Consider the following 13,306-nt stretch of genomic DNA (forward strand, 5'->3'; position numbering starts at 1 on the left):
CTTCTCTCTCTCTCCCTCCCTCCCTCTGTCTGTCTCCCTCTCTCCTTCTGTGTCTCTCTCTCCTTCTCCGACAGCGCGGAGGCCGAGAGCCGGCTTCCCTCCGTCCCCCGCCGAGCCGGGAGCCCCGCGCATCCCTCGAGCTCTGGCGCCGGCTGGTGGCGGGAGAGGGAAGCCGCGCGCTCGCCCCGCTCGGCGGCCCCCGCCCCCCGCCCCCCGGCCCCCGACCTCCCCGGCCCCCGCCCCCCGGCCCCCCGACCTCCCCGACCTCCGGCCCCCGGTGCCCCGCCCCCCCGGCCCCCCGCCCCCCCCGATCCCCCCGGCCCCCGGTGCCCCGTCGGGGCGGCCTCGCGCCCAGCGGAGCGGCAGGCGGTGGCGGGCGCCCTGGTGGAGCCGCGCGCACGTTGCTGCCGGGACCGCCGCGGCGATGGAGCAGCTGCATCTGTCGAGGCCGCTTAGTCCTTTTCCGTCGGTGGAGACGCTGGGACACGGGCCTGGGACACGTGGGCGCCCAGGGCCTCGTCGCAGCCGCAGCGCCCGAGACGCACAGGTGGTAAGTGAACGCCTCCCGTTGTGGTCACGGGGCACAGCTCGCCCGGGAGCGCCCCCGCCCGCGCCCCCGCCCCCGCCCCTCCAAGGGGAACGACTCGCAAATGGTTAATAAAACAGAGACCTCTTCACACGGTATTTGCAGCTGCTACATTATGAAAAAAATATTTGCAAATTTCAGGCCAAAGACGCTTTGTTGGGGATATGAAGTAAATTTAAGCTTGGAGGCCAATCTATCCTCGGGTTGCAATAGGTTATAAGGATTCGCAGGAAAACTGCAAACATACAGTAGGTACTTCAAGAACAAAGAATCTTTGGCAGGCCATTTTTCTCATTTAATTAAGCTATAACTGATCTTACTAGGGCTATGGAGGGACTTCAGATGCTAATAAATAAAACCCGAAGCTGGGCCATTTCTTTCATTAAATAGCAGGAGTGTTTATAACTCTATTACTTATTGCTAAAATCAATTATTAGTACTAATATTCGATGTGGAATTTATAATGAAAACAAGCTGAAGCTTGTAAAGAACTTTTAAATAATGTCATTTGTTAATGAGCACAGGCTGTTATATGCAACTGATGAATCACTAGATTCTACACCTGAAACTGATAATACACTATGTTAACTAAATTGAATTTATTTATTTAAAAAAATTTTTTTTAAGATTTTATTTATTTATTCATGACAGACATGGAGTGAGAGGCAGAGACACAGGCAGAGGGAAAAGCAGGCTCCATGCAAGGAGCTCGACGCAGGACTCGACCCTGGGCCTCCAGAATCACGCCCTGGGCGGGAGGCAGATGCTCAACCACTGAAACACCTAGGCGTCCAACAAAATTGAATTTATTTATTTATTTATTTATTTATTTATTTATTTATTTATTTATTTATTTATTTAGATTTTATTTATTTATTCATGAGATACACACAGAGAGAGATAGAGGCAGAGATACAGGCAGAGGGAGAAGCAGGCTCCATGCAGGGTCTCCAGGATCAGGCTCTGGGCTAAAGGCGGCGCTAAACCACTGAGCCACCCAGGCTGCCCTAAATTAAATTTAAATAAAGAATTTGTTATTAAAAGAAATGCCATTTGTAGATCTATCTCAGTTCTGGAGAATAAGGATAATCTGAACCAAAATTTCTTGTAATGATATTTTTAGAAGGCAGATCTAATTTAAGAGGAGGTTTTGGGAATGAATTATCATGACAGTCTTACCTGGCAGCCTAAAATGTTACTCTGCTGTTGGGGAAACACATTTAAAATTTTCTCTATGGGAGACCTCAGATGGTAAAATAGCTAGCTGGTCATGCTGCTGCTGTGTGAGATTTACGTAAACTAGAACTTTGAGCTTACTTTGCACTTTTGCTAAAAGCTGCATATTTTTTCTTAAAAATTCATCTAACCTTCTTATCAACCAAGTTAAAGTGTAGACATATTCTCTTTGGTTTTAAGTATCCTGTAACTTTCGGTGTATAATAAAGCCCTAGCTAAAAATCTTGAAATCTTTAGTTTATCTGGTCTCCTCGGAGTCTCTTTTATATCTCTTTGTGATGGAAGCTGAGCTTATCTAAATGATTTTGAGTTTTAAGAAGTATTATTATTATTATTTTTCTTGGAAAAAATTAATTTTAAGAAGGCTCTTTCAATGACGGTAGATTAATTGAAACTGAAGTGAATGATGGAGTGGAATTGTTATAGAATATTGAGAATTAGGGGCACCTGGGTGGCTCAGTGGTTGAGCATCTGCCTTCAGCTCAGGGCGTGATCCTGGGGTCCTGGGATCAAGTCCCACATCAGGCTCCCTGGAAGGAGCCTGCTTCTCCCTCTGCCTATGTCTCTGCCTCTCTCTGTGTGTCTCTCATGAATAAATAAATAAAATCTTAAAAAAAAAAAAGGAATTTTGAGAATTACAGCAGGATAAAATAATTTATGCTGTTTTAAAAAGTTTTGTAGTATTAACTATTTTATTATTTTAAAAGATTTTATTTATTTATTCATGAGAGACAGAGAGAGAGAGAGAGAGAGAGGCAGAGACATACGCAGAGGGAGAAGCAGGCTCCACGCAGGGAGCCCAACATGGGACTTGATCCCTGGTCTCCAGGATCAGGCCCTGGGCCAAAGGCAGTGCTAAACCGCTGAGCCACCAGAGCTGCCCTATTTATTTTAAATGCTGAGTTTGTGATTAGTTCTATCTTTGAAACTGTAATGGTCGCCTTAAAATATTTTGATGCCTACTATAATCCTTATGTAATTTCCCATATGCTGCCGCGTAAATGCTTTGAAATGTCATTCCATCATATTTGAAATTTACTCGTAAAGATTTTAAGATTTATCATTCGCGTTTAATTTCTTATTACTTTTTTGATATTGTAAAGTTAGAAATTAACTGTACATTGCAAAATGAACACAGTTGAAGGAAGGAAGGAAGGAAAATGTACCTGAGTGTGTGTGTGTGTGTGTGTGTGTGTGTGTATTTTTTTCCTCTTTGGAGATTTCTCTGATGACTTTGAAATAGTGATAGCAAATAAGCGGGTCACTCAATTTGGATTCTTCCTTCATTTGAAACAGTCTATAAAATTTTTGCAAAAGAAACAAACATGGGCTATCATTTTTACTCATGGGCGTCCCTGAATGTGACAGCATTAAAAAAGAAAGCTATAAATACAGTCACACATTCCGATGTTCACATTTGAAAAGACAAGGCATACCTGAAATGCATATATACACATAATCAGATATTGGTTTGGCCTCCAGATTACATGGTTCCTAAATTGCACAGTCTTCCCTCACAGAGCGATACTGGAGCCCACCACAGACCTCCTCATTAGGAGACTCTGGCACAGTATGAGAAAGGGACACATCTGCCAGCAAAGTGCTACAGATGGTTCCCCTCATTAGCCTCCAGAACTCCAAGCAACCATCACGGAGGAGGCCGGGGATCTCACTTGGACAAGATGTTAGGCTAGCCTCCTGTTCAATGTCATTAGGACTTCTCCACAATAATCCCCTTAGTGTACCCTGTTGGGCTTGGGCTGGTTTCCATTTTGCACTGGCAAAGAGTCGTGACGGTGGCACCATGTCCCACTTGCCAAGGGGCATGGTATGATTTTCAAATTTGAAAAAGTTCCCTAGGAAGTTCACACTCCTAAACTTCTTTATCTAAATGCAGTGGCAGGACATTCTCGATGCTTTCCAGAAGCTCATTAGTCTAGCTCTTGGAGTTGCAGGCAATGCTCACCTTCATGTACGTGCTGACTTATTACGCTAAAGGCCTTGACGATCTCATTTCTCCTTTCCCTCTCGACCTACTGATTTATTGATATAATGGCATTTTAATTTTGTTTTGTTTACCCTTTGTTTATGAATCAGCCTTAAAATCAGGGCACCAAGCCCTGGCAACCGGAAATGTTAGTTAAGTTTAGCAGTAGAAACAGCAGGGGGAGCCCATACTGTTTTATGCTTTGCAGTTTCTCTGACTGGATGATTATTATAATAATAATTATAGTTGTTGTTTTACATTTATAACAAAGATGTTTACAATCTATGTACATTTATAACATAGATGTTTAGAATTCAGATCATCACCACGTGCTAGACTATTATAATTTCAAGTCGCAGAGGGTCAATTTTTATTCTTTAGTTATATGAAATTATGATCCCATTAAGAATAATTGATAGGTAACAATTTGGCAGCAAGAATTTTCTTCCCTGTCTTTTAACCCAGGGAAAATCTTTTTTTTTTTTTAAGATTTTATTTTATTTATTTATTTGACACAGAGAGAGAGAGAGAGAGAGAGAGAGAGAGAGAGAGATAGTGAGTGCACAAGCAGGGGGAGCAGTAGGCAGAGGGAGAGGGAGAAGCAGGCTCCCTATTGAGCAGCGAGCCCCATGCAGGGCTCCATCCCAGGGCCCTGGGATCATGAGCTGAGCTTGGGGCAGGTGCTTAACCAACTGAGCCATCCAGATGCCCCTAACCCAGGGAAAATCTTATTCTGAATTTTTTCAGAAAATGAAATCAGCCAAAATCCCTATATAGTTTCTTGTAGCTGTTCTTTGACATTTATAACACCCCCCCGAAATAAAGTGTAAAAGTTAAAATATACCAACTGGTGTATTCTTGAGACTGTGATAGTGAGGGGAAGTCCCATCACAATCACTTGGTGTTCTAATATGACTCAGACTTAATTTTCAATTTTGAAGTTAATAAAATGCAAAAGCCCAGTGGCCTTTAATATTGTTTTCTTATTCTTGATGAGATCCTTGGGTCAGTAGGTTTTCTGTACCATAAAATAATAGAATATCTGAATGACTTTTTGCTCACTAAATAAGCCATTGTAATGTCTTTAGGCATACATTTTATACATTGTAGCCCATTCTAGATTATTCTGCTCTATTGGAGGGGAAGAAACTCTAGAGTGGTACTCAAATACCTGCATTGGTGATTTTGTCCATAATATCAGAAAAGCCACTTCACAGTATGATGTTTCATTGTGATGTCAAAAAGGGTTTTATAAATTTAAACAATTTCTATTGAATAATTTTTGAATTTCTTAAGAAATAGCTTAAAACCAAGCATCAACTGTTCATTGTCAGGGACACTGAATGTTGGTACAACACATGCAATTTTTTAAAAATTAAGAGAATTTTCTTTTTGTCAAAAGACTTTAAGACTTAACATTCTTTGATGGATCAACAATTCTGGGGATCCACCTTTCTGGTTCCCTCCGTGCTGAAATTTCAAAAAGAGCAGTCTCAGAGTGACCAGAAAAGTTTCAGAGGGGTAGCATTTGAGTAGAACCTCGAAGGTGGGGAAGAATTTTATGGGGCTGAGGGTGGGGCTGTAGTGTGTAGTTGTGGTGAGAGGGAAAGACCCTTAGGCAGAAGCACTTATGACGCTTAGGTCATAAGCAAAGGATCACAGTTGGAAAGGGTCACAGATCAGGGCATAGGAACCTTGGCTACCTACAAGGAGTGGGACACTATCATGAAGTTTTGATATGCAGCTTAGCAGTTAGATCTTTATTCTGGAGGCAGAGGGAGCCAGGGAGGGTTTCAGAAGGTTTAGAGGGTTTAGAATAATATTCCAGAGAGACTGATTTGGTGACAGGGAACAGGGTTCATGAAGATTTAATCAAATTGATTTAGCATCAGCATTAGAAACCAAAATAAAGAAGTTATAGTTTAAAGTTGATCTTTGGGGTGCCTGAGTGGCTCAGTCTGCCTTCAGCTCTGGTCATCACCTCAGGGTCCTGGGATCAAGCCCTGAGTTGGGCTCCTTGCTTAGAGGGGAGTCTGCTTCTCCCTCTCCCTCTGCCCCTACCCCTGCTTATGCTCACACACTGTCTCTCAAATAAATAAATAAAATAGTTTTTTTAAAAAAATTTATTTATTTATTCATGAGAGACACAGAGAGAGACAGAGACATAGGCAGAGGGAGAAGCAGGCTCTCCCAGGGATCTGGGACTCTGGGATCATAACCTGAGCCGAAGGCAGACCCTCAGCCACTGAGCTACCCAGGTGCCCCAATAAATAAAATCTCGTAAAAAAGTAAAGTTGCTGTTCACATAATTTTAGAATATGCTTTACAGTTTTTTTTTTAAATCATCTTCCTTGGTTATCATACTCAATGCTAAAATCCAGGAGAACAAGTCCACGTAGAGCTGTGTGTGGATATTTTCTTTCCATGAATATTAATAATAACATCTTGCATTTGGGAACAGATTTTATTATTCTAAATATCAACATATTGTTTTGTTCTTTCATCAACCTGGTAAAGCTAATGGATGCTTGCATAAAAATAACAGGTGTTACAAGCCCATCTCTTTGCTCCTATGTCTTTTTGTAAATGTAGATTGAGAGATTAGACTGAAGCTATGGCTGTGTCAGTTTCTCCGTGAAGAGTTGAAAATATTATTCTATGGTTATTTGTGTTTGTTTTTTTTTAAGATTTATTTATGTAAGAGAGAGAGAGAGAGAGAGAGAATGAGCAGGGGGAGGGGCAAAGGGAGAGGGACAAGCAGACTCTCCACTGAGCAGGACCCTGAGATCATGACCTGAGTAGAAATCAAGAGTTGGACACTTAACCGACTGAGCCACCCAGCCATCCCTCTATGGCTATTTATTTCAAACAAGCTTTGAATTTCATGTTGTGGGTGTCTTACACTGTGGTACTATTGTTGTTTTAATTATATACTCACAGCAAGCACTTTTTGGAGGGAAATAGAGTATCATCCAGTTATAGGTTAAGTGTTGTTTGGTATATCTTTTTTTCTGAAAAAATTTACATATATACTATGTTAATATTGATACTAAAACTTTTACTTGGTCCAGAAGAGAAAAGGTACAGTAACATGAAACAAGCAAAAGGGAGTCCTAATTATAGACAGAGAAGAGATTTTTAAAGTTTTTGTAAAATATAATATTTTTTTAAAAATTTGAAGAAAATACAATTTACATCAATACATTTAAAAGCCATATACTATACTTTTAAAAAAATACCACAATGGGGGTGCCTGGGTGGCTCATGGTTGAGCATCTGTCTTTGGCTCAGGTTGTGATCCTGGGGTCTGGGGATGGAGTCCCACATTAGGTTTCCCTCAGGGAGCCTTCTTCTCCCTCCGCCTGTGTCTCTGCCTCTCTCTCTCTCTGTGTGTGTCTCTCATTAATAAATAAATAAAATCTAAAAACAAAAACAAAAACAAAAAACCAACCCAGAATATATTGGCAAGGGAGCCTGTAAGACAATCATTTTTTTCTAAAGTACTTGACACAAAGTGGGAACTTAGATGAGATTGGGCCTGTTCAGGGTGGTACCAGGATCCCTGCAACACATCATTTGTGGCTTATGTGGCCGTAATTATCAACTTTGACTTCTATGTCAATGCTTGGTTCCGTCTAACTTTATAAAAATATATTGAGCTCTTTAGACCCTGTGTTTGGCATTATCACAATTTTTGCTTGGCTCAGACAGGGCAGGTTGATTATCATTAAAGTGTTATTTATTTCTATTTTATTAAGCCCCTTTTACATTCATGTTACAGGTTAATTTATACTTTTATTTCATGCACTACTTGGCTTTACTGATTAATATGCCCCATGGCATTCAATAAAGTCAGGCAGTGGAGGAAATAAGAGTGGTATTAATTTCTAACATTGCTATAAATTTGCCTTAATAAAACTAGCTCAATACCACTGCAGAAGTAATACAATGGATGCTTCCAAATTGTTAACAAAGATGCAACTAAACAATTTTCTTTCCTGAATTTAACATCCCCCAATTGCCTTTTCTTTCAAGTGTTGAAATGAAACCTGACATAATTTTTCCCTCTTTAAAAGGTAATATGATAGTTGGCATAATACAACAGCACACAGCCCTGCATTTGACTTTATTCCAACACCGTACTTAGACTTAAGGTTACAAACGATGCAAATTAACTCAGGCCCACAGGCCCTTGGGGGTAGGGGGTGGGAATAACTGTGTTCATGTAAGGATTTTTGTAAAGATTAAAATTATCTAAAAAAAATTTATGTCTCCAGCCTCAGTTATTTGTCCTTCTTTGTGTATTAATGTTCAGGCCCAACAGTAAATATTATTACTGTGAAATCTGATAACATGAAGGGGATAGTGAAAAATCTTTGTGCTGGAATTATTTTTTTGTCAGTTAACCCACCACTCCCACCTGAACCGTGTAATTAAATAAGGTTAGAATTAGGATTTATAGGAATTTATTAAGACAGGACACACTACCACGCACTGATTTGGGGGGTCACAAAATTCTGATGATAAAGAATGTACTCTGCTGTTAAGTAGCCAAATTCATATATTAAAAGACAACACATTCTATCCTTTTCATTTATTAGATTGTAGGGAGGCTGGCCCAAAAAATTGTAAAATCAGAAATTTGCCCTGATTTCCATGGTTCTGAAAGAATTAGTACACTTTATTCATTCTGAAATTCCACCTTTTCTCGCCTTTCAATAATTTAAGTTCTAGCATTTATGGATTGGAAAGAAAATTGATTTTTAAAAAAGCAGCAAACAACATTAAGAAATTCTCCTTTGCGTAAAAGTGTCAGGAAATGTGTTCATTCAACAGATAGACATTTATTGATTAGCCTCTGTGCCAGGCACTAATCTTATCCTGGGAACAGAACTGCGAGATAATTATGGTCTCTGTCTCCTTAGAATATTCAGACTTGCTCTTTTATTTACCTTAATAAAATGGTGGTGAAGTTTCACACGTTGATAAGGAAGATACTTGAGGACAGAAAAAAATGCTTATTTGGGGTCTGTTTGTCTTTTGAATGGCTGAGGAACTTCTAGATTGCTTAAAGTCCCCTTCAAATCATACCAAAGTAATAGGCATCTTTGCTCATAAAACAGTTCAAGAAACAGTGGAAGAGTGAGTCATCTGACATCGATGCTGTGCTCAGGAGCATATTTCTTGGCTTTTACTAAATCAACCTAATGGAGTGATTCCCATCCCTCCACCCCCAACTCCAATGAATCCAAGTCTATTAGCAAGACAGATCTGATCTTACTGTGTTTTCCCTTGTTCATCTTTTGGTTAAAATCAACTCTCAGGTAATTCACATTAAAAAGATGCATCTTAAAAAAAAAAAAGATGCATCTTTTCATGTTCCTATTTTTATGCAACTTCTAGCTTTATGCAAAAAAAAAAAAAAAAAAATCCCCTCTTGGCTGTTTCTATTACCAAGCCCAAACTGATTCTCTTTGCTCATAAAAATGATACTTGAAGAATAAGTATTTCTTTTTTTTCTATTTATTATTATCATTTAAAGATTTGATTTACTTATTTTGAGATAGAGAGAGAGGGAGAGAGCAAGCAAGAGAGAGCACAAATGGGTGGGAGGGGCAGAGGGAGAGGAAGAAGCAGACTCCCTGCTGAGCAGGGATCCTGATGAGGGGCTTGATCCCAGGACCCAGATCAGGACCCCAGCCGAAGGCAGACACTTAACTGAGCCACCCAGGTGCCCCAAGAATGAGTATTTCTGAATCACTCCTCAAACCAGTTTTTAGTAAAAAGTTATTTTCAAGAGAATAATCTAGCTCTTGGATCCTGAGAAAGTTTTAGCAAGTAAAGAACGGTTTGTTTCCGGGAACCAATGTATATCCAGACCCTGGAAAATAAGGAGCTTGCATTGGGTTACCAATCCTCCTGTAACCTTTACTCACAAACATGCTGACTCAATGAACTGCCTCAATCCACCGAGAAAGTCCCATCCTAGTGTCTGCTGGCTCCAGAAAATCTGGTTGTTAGCTATTTCAGAAAAACTGTTTGGAAAATTGGCCCGAACTTATTAATTTTGATGTGTTTTGATGGATTTTATGAAGTGGACAGACAATCTAGTTCATTGTATTTCAGGATGGATTTAATAATGCCATTGATTGACCAGTAGCTGGTCAACACACAAAGGGATTTACACGCACACTCCTAGCTATTAGGCTAAATTAAAGCTAAAGTTTTGCCTAATAATCAAATGGAGAAATCTTATTTAGGTAAGAATAAGAAAATCTGACCTGTTGGTAAAATGAGTTAGCCAGAGGGGTACCTGGGTGGCTCAAGTCAATTAAAGTGTCTGACTCTTGGGTTTGGCTCAGGTCATATCTCAGGGTTGTGGGATTGAGACCCCTGTCGGGCTCCACACTCAGTATGGAGTCTGCTTGTCCCTGCTCTGCTCCTCCACCACCTAAAATAAATAAATAAATACAATCTTAAAAACATGAGGTAGGCAGTGAATTGAAACAGAATGTAAGGTATGTGTTTTTAGCTAATAGGAAATTGAAATTTACTGTTTGCAATGACTTTAAACCCATGTATAATTACATTTCTTGAAATCCCCACCCCCCCAAACCCATCTAGTCCAAAGTAATAGTAAATAAAATACAAATTAAATAATGCACCAAATGCTTTCATCTTAAATTCCTATCCTATAAGTAAAGCTAAAAACCTTAGGAGTCTCTAAAAATGTATTTTAATAAGTCATTCTTTGCCAAGCTTTCTGGGGGAATAATGCTGAACAGAATGAACCAACTGCAAAAATAAGATAGTTTTGCAAATATTGGTGTAAAAATATATGTATAAAGCAAAGAGAACTTATTTGATTGGTGAGAACTAGACAATATTGTTGCAACTTTAAATTTTTTATGGCCTCAACTTAAATCTTTAGTTAATCACGTGATCAGAACGCAACAAAATATATGCGAATGTGAAGCAAAGGGTGTCAAGATTTCCCCCTCTGTATTTATTTTTTAAATGACTGTTCAAGAATTAGTACCCTTTGAGGATAAGGGTATTATTTTCTTTTTTGAAGGGAAACATTGTACTCTATAGTATGACTGGTACTGTCTTTTGTGCCATTATTAATACATTTCCTGTTTAAGGAAATGACTTTTTTTTAACATGATATTTAAACTTCAAAATAAGTGCTATTGACTTTTAAAATGTCTTATCTTACCAATGTCATTCTGGGCATGAAGAATAAAGTATGGGAAATGCTTGTCATAATAATCCTATTGTCATGAGATTCTTCTTTTTGAATAAAGTGGCTCACAATTGGTTTTCCTTTTTGGGGGGCAATTGGGAGAGAGAAAGTAAGTTTCAGAGATAAAGCAAACAGACTCTTCCCTTTTAGAGTAATGATTTTTAAATACAAGTATATAATATCCCTGTAATATAAATAAAGATCGGGAATAAATTCCAGAGGTCTTGTCTTCATATTTCCAAAAGCCGTGCTAGTCTCCTCATACAGTTGTAGCTAATGAATTTTTGTTTCCCTTCATTTTAATTTTTTCGTTCTTAATTGCATTCTTCAAAACCATCACTTAAAACTTAACCAGATTTGAATTGCAATATTAAGCACAGAAAATAGCAATTGCAAAGGTTAAGTTTGTGGTATTGGATTTTTCATGTTATGTACTTAAAGCATATTTCACCAGAATAACATATATGATTAATGTGTATTTAATAAATGATGTAGATTCCATTGTGAAAATTCTAGCATTTACTGAGTGGAATCTGTTTATTTTTCATTTAACTACCAGAGTTCACATTTTTTTTCAGTTATAAAATAAGCAAGGTATTAATACTGTTTGTTTATATATATGTACATATATATATAAATAAGCATACATTTTATTTTATATATAAGGTTTTATTATATATGTATAATACAAGCACACGTTTTAGGGTTTTTCATTTGATATACATGTATGTATATAATATCTTTCTTGTTATTAAGGCTTTTATCTTAAGACCAATGTGACCCTCAGTTTTGAAAAGTACAGGGAGCACTTCAATGAATGATGAAGTCTGCAAAGTGCACAAGTGTCTTAATTGTGCATTAATAATAATAGATAATACTTACTGCATACTTATTTGTATTAGGCAATGTGCATAAGTGCTTTGTGTACATTTGTTCCTTTAGCCTCACAAGAAAGCCAGGGGGGTAGATTTTTTTACCCTTATTTTAGAGTGAAAACCAAACTTGGGATTGAATGACTTATTTAAAGTCTACAGCTAGTTACTGGTCGAGCCAGGATTTTAACCTATGGCTATCCGTTTACACCCACAGTACGTGGAACAAGATCAAATAGCTTTAATTTACTTGTAAGTTTACTCGTAAAGTTTTTGATTAGTTAAATATCAGGTGGAAAATATAGTAATTATGACAAGACCAAGAAATATTAAAAGACAGAGTCTAAGGAACAAGGATATGACACATTTACTTTCTTCCCTTGTAGAAAGAGTAAGAGATTACAGTAGAAAAGATGACAATGCAGTCCTGTCACACTATGAAGTGAGCAATGATTATTTGCACAATTCATTAATTCACTTAAGCAGGATTTTGTTGGTCACTGTGATGCGTGGTGGTACAAAGGTAAGAACAATGTCCACCTTTGAGGAGTGTACAGCCTAAAGAGGATATAGACCATCACACAAATAGTGCAGTCCTTAAGAATGATCAGGAGTTGTGCTGATGACAAAAGAAGGTATGTGATGGGTGGAAAGGAGACTTGTCTTGAGTTTCAAAGATTTATAAGTGAGGCAGATGATATGGTGAAGGGTGAGGAGGGAGGGTGAGGTCTTCCAGGTGGAGAGAACAGGGGGAGTAAAGGCAAGAAAGTGCAAGGGAGTTTGGGTGGGTTAGCATAGCAATAGATGATCCTGAAGATGGACAGACAGACCAGATTCTCCAGAGCTAAGGTTCATAGAAGTTCATGTAAAGGCTCTAGGGAAGAGGTGGATAGATTTACTCGTTAGGATAAACACTCTGGCTAAAGTGCAGGGAAAGGATTGGGGAGGGGTCACAATGGAGAAGACCAGGTAGGAGGCTGCTGGAAGACAAGGGCCTGACAAGTGGTAGAGATTTGATGAGAAGAGGACAGCTCAGGAACAGTGTCCTGATGTTGAGAAAAATGTTTGTTGGGTTCCAAGAAGGTCCCTGGTGACTCTTACTAGAGCAGTCTCAAAGCTGTTGGGGTTGAGGAGTGAGGGGTTGATGAGTGGAAAGGAAATATAGTGAGTGCAGTCTCTGAGTTTTCTCCTTTTCTACTCCCTGTGGTGATTTCCCCGTCTACCCCCAATCTCTGAGAAAGAAGGAAAAAAAAAAAAAAAACACTTACTGGGCAATTAATGAAAACCAGTACATTGTGGGAGCTTCAAAATGACCCTGTGATGGAGGCCCTCCCATGATCTTTGTTTCATAGGTGGAGAGTGTGCAGGGTCTGAAAGGC

At 39.1% G+C, this 13,306-nt stretch overlaps 1 long non-coding RNA gene across 1 annotated transcript in view; it reads left to right on the top strand.

The window, feature by feature from the left end:
• Nucleotides 1-387: 387 nt before the first annotated feature.
• The window catches only part of LOC140624418 (uncharacterized), a 32,424-nt gene continuing 19,505 nt past the window's right edge, over nucleotides 388-13,306 (top strand). The window contains exon 1 of the long non-coding RNA XR_012023901.1: nucleotides 388-550. This is a non-coding gene — a long non-coding RNA (uncharacterized lncRNA). The remainder of the gene's footprint in view (nucleotides 551-13,306) is intronic.

This window comes from Canis lupus, chromosome 34 (assembly GCF_048164855.1).
Source record: "Canis lupus baileyi chromosome 34, mCanLup2.hap1, whole genome shotgun sequence".
Taxonomy (NCBI): Eukaryota; Metazoa; Chordata; class Mammalia; order Carnivora; family Canidae; genus Canis; species Canis lupus.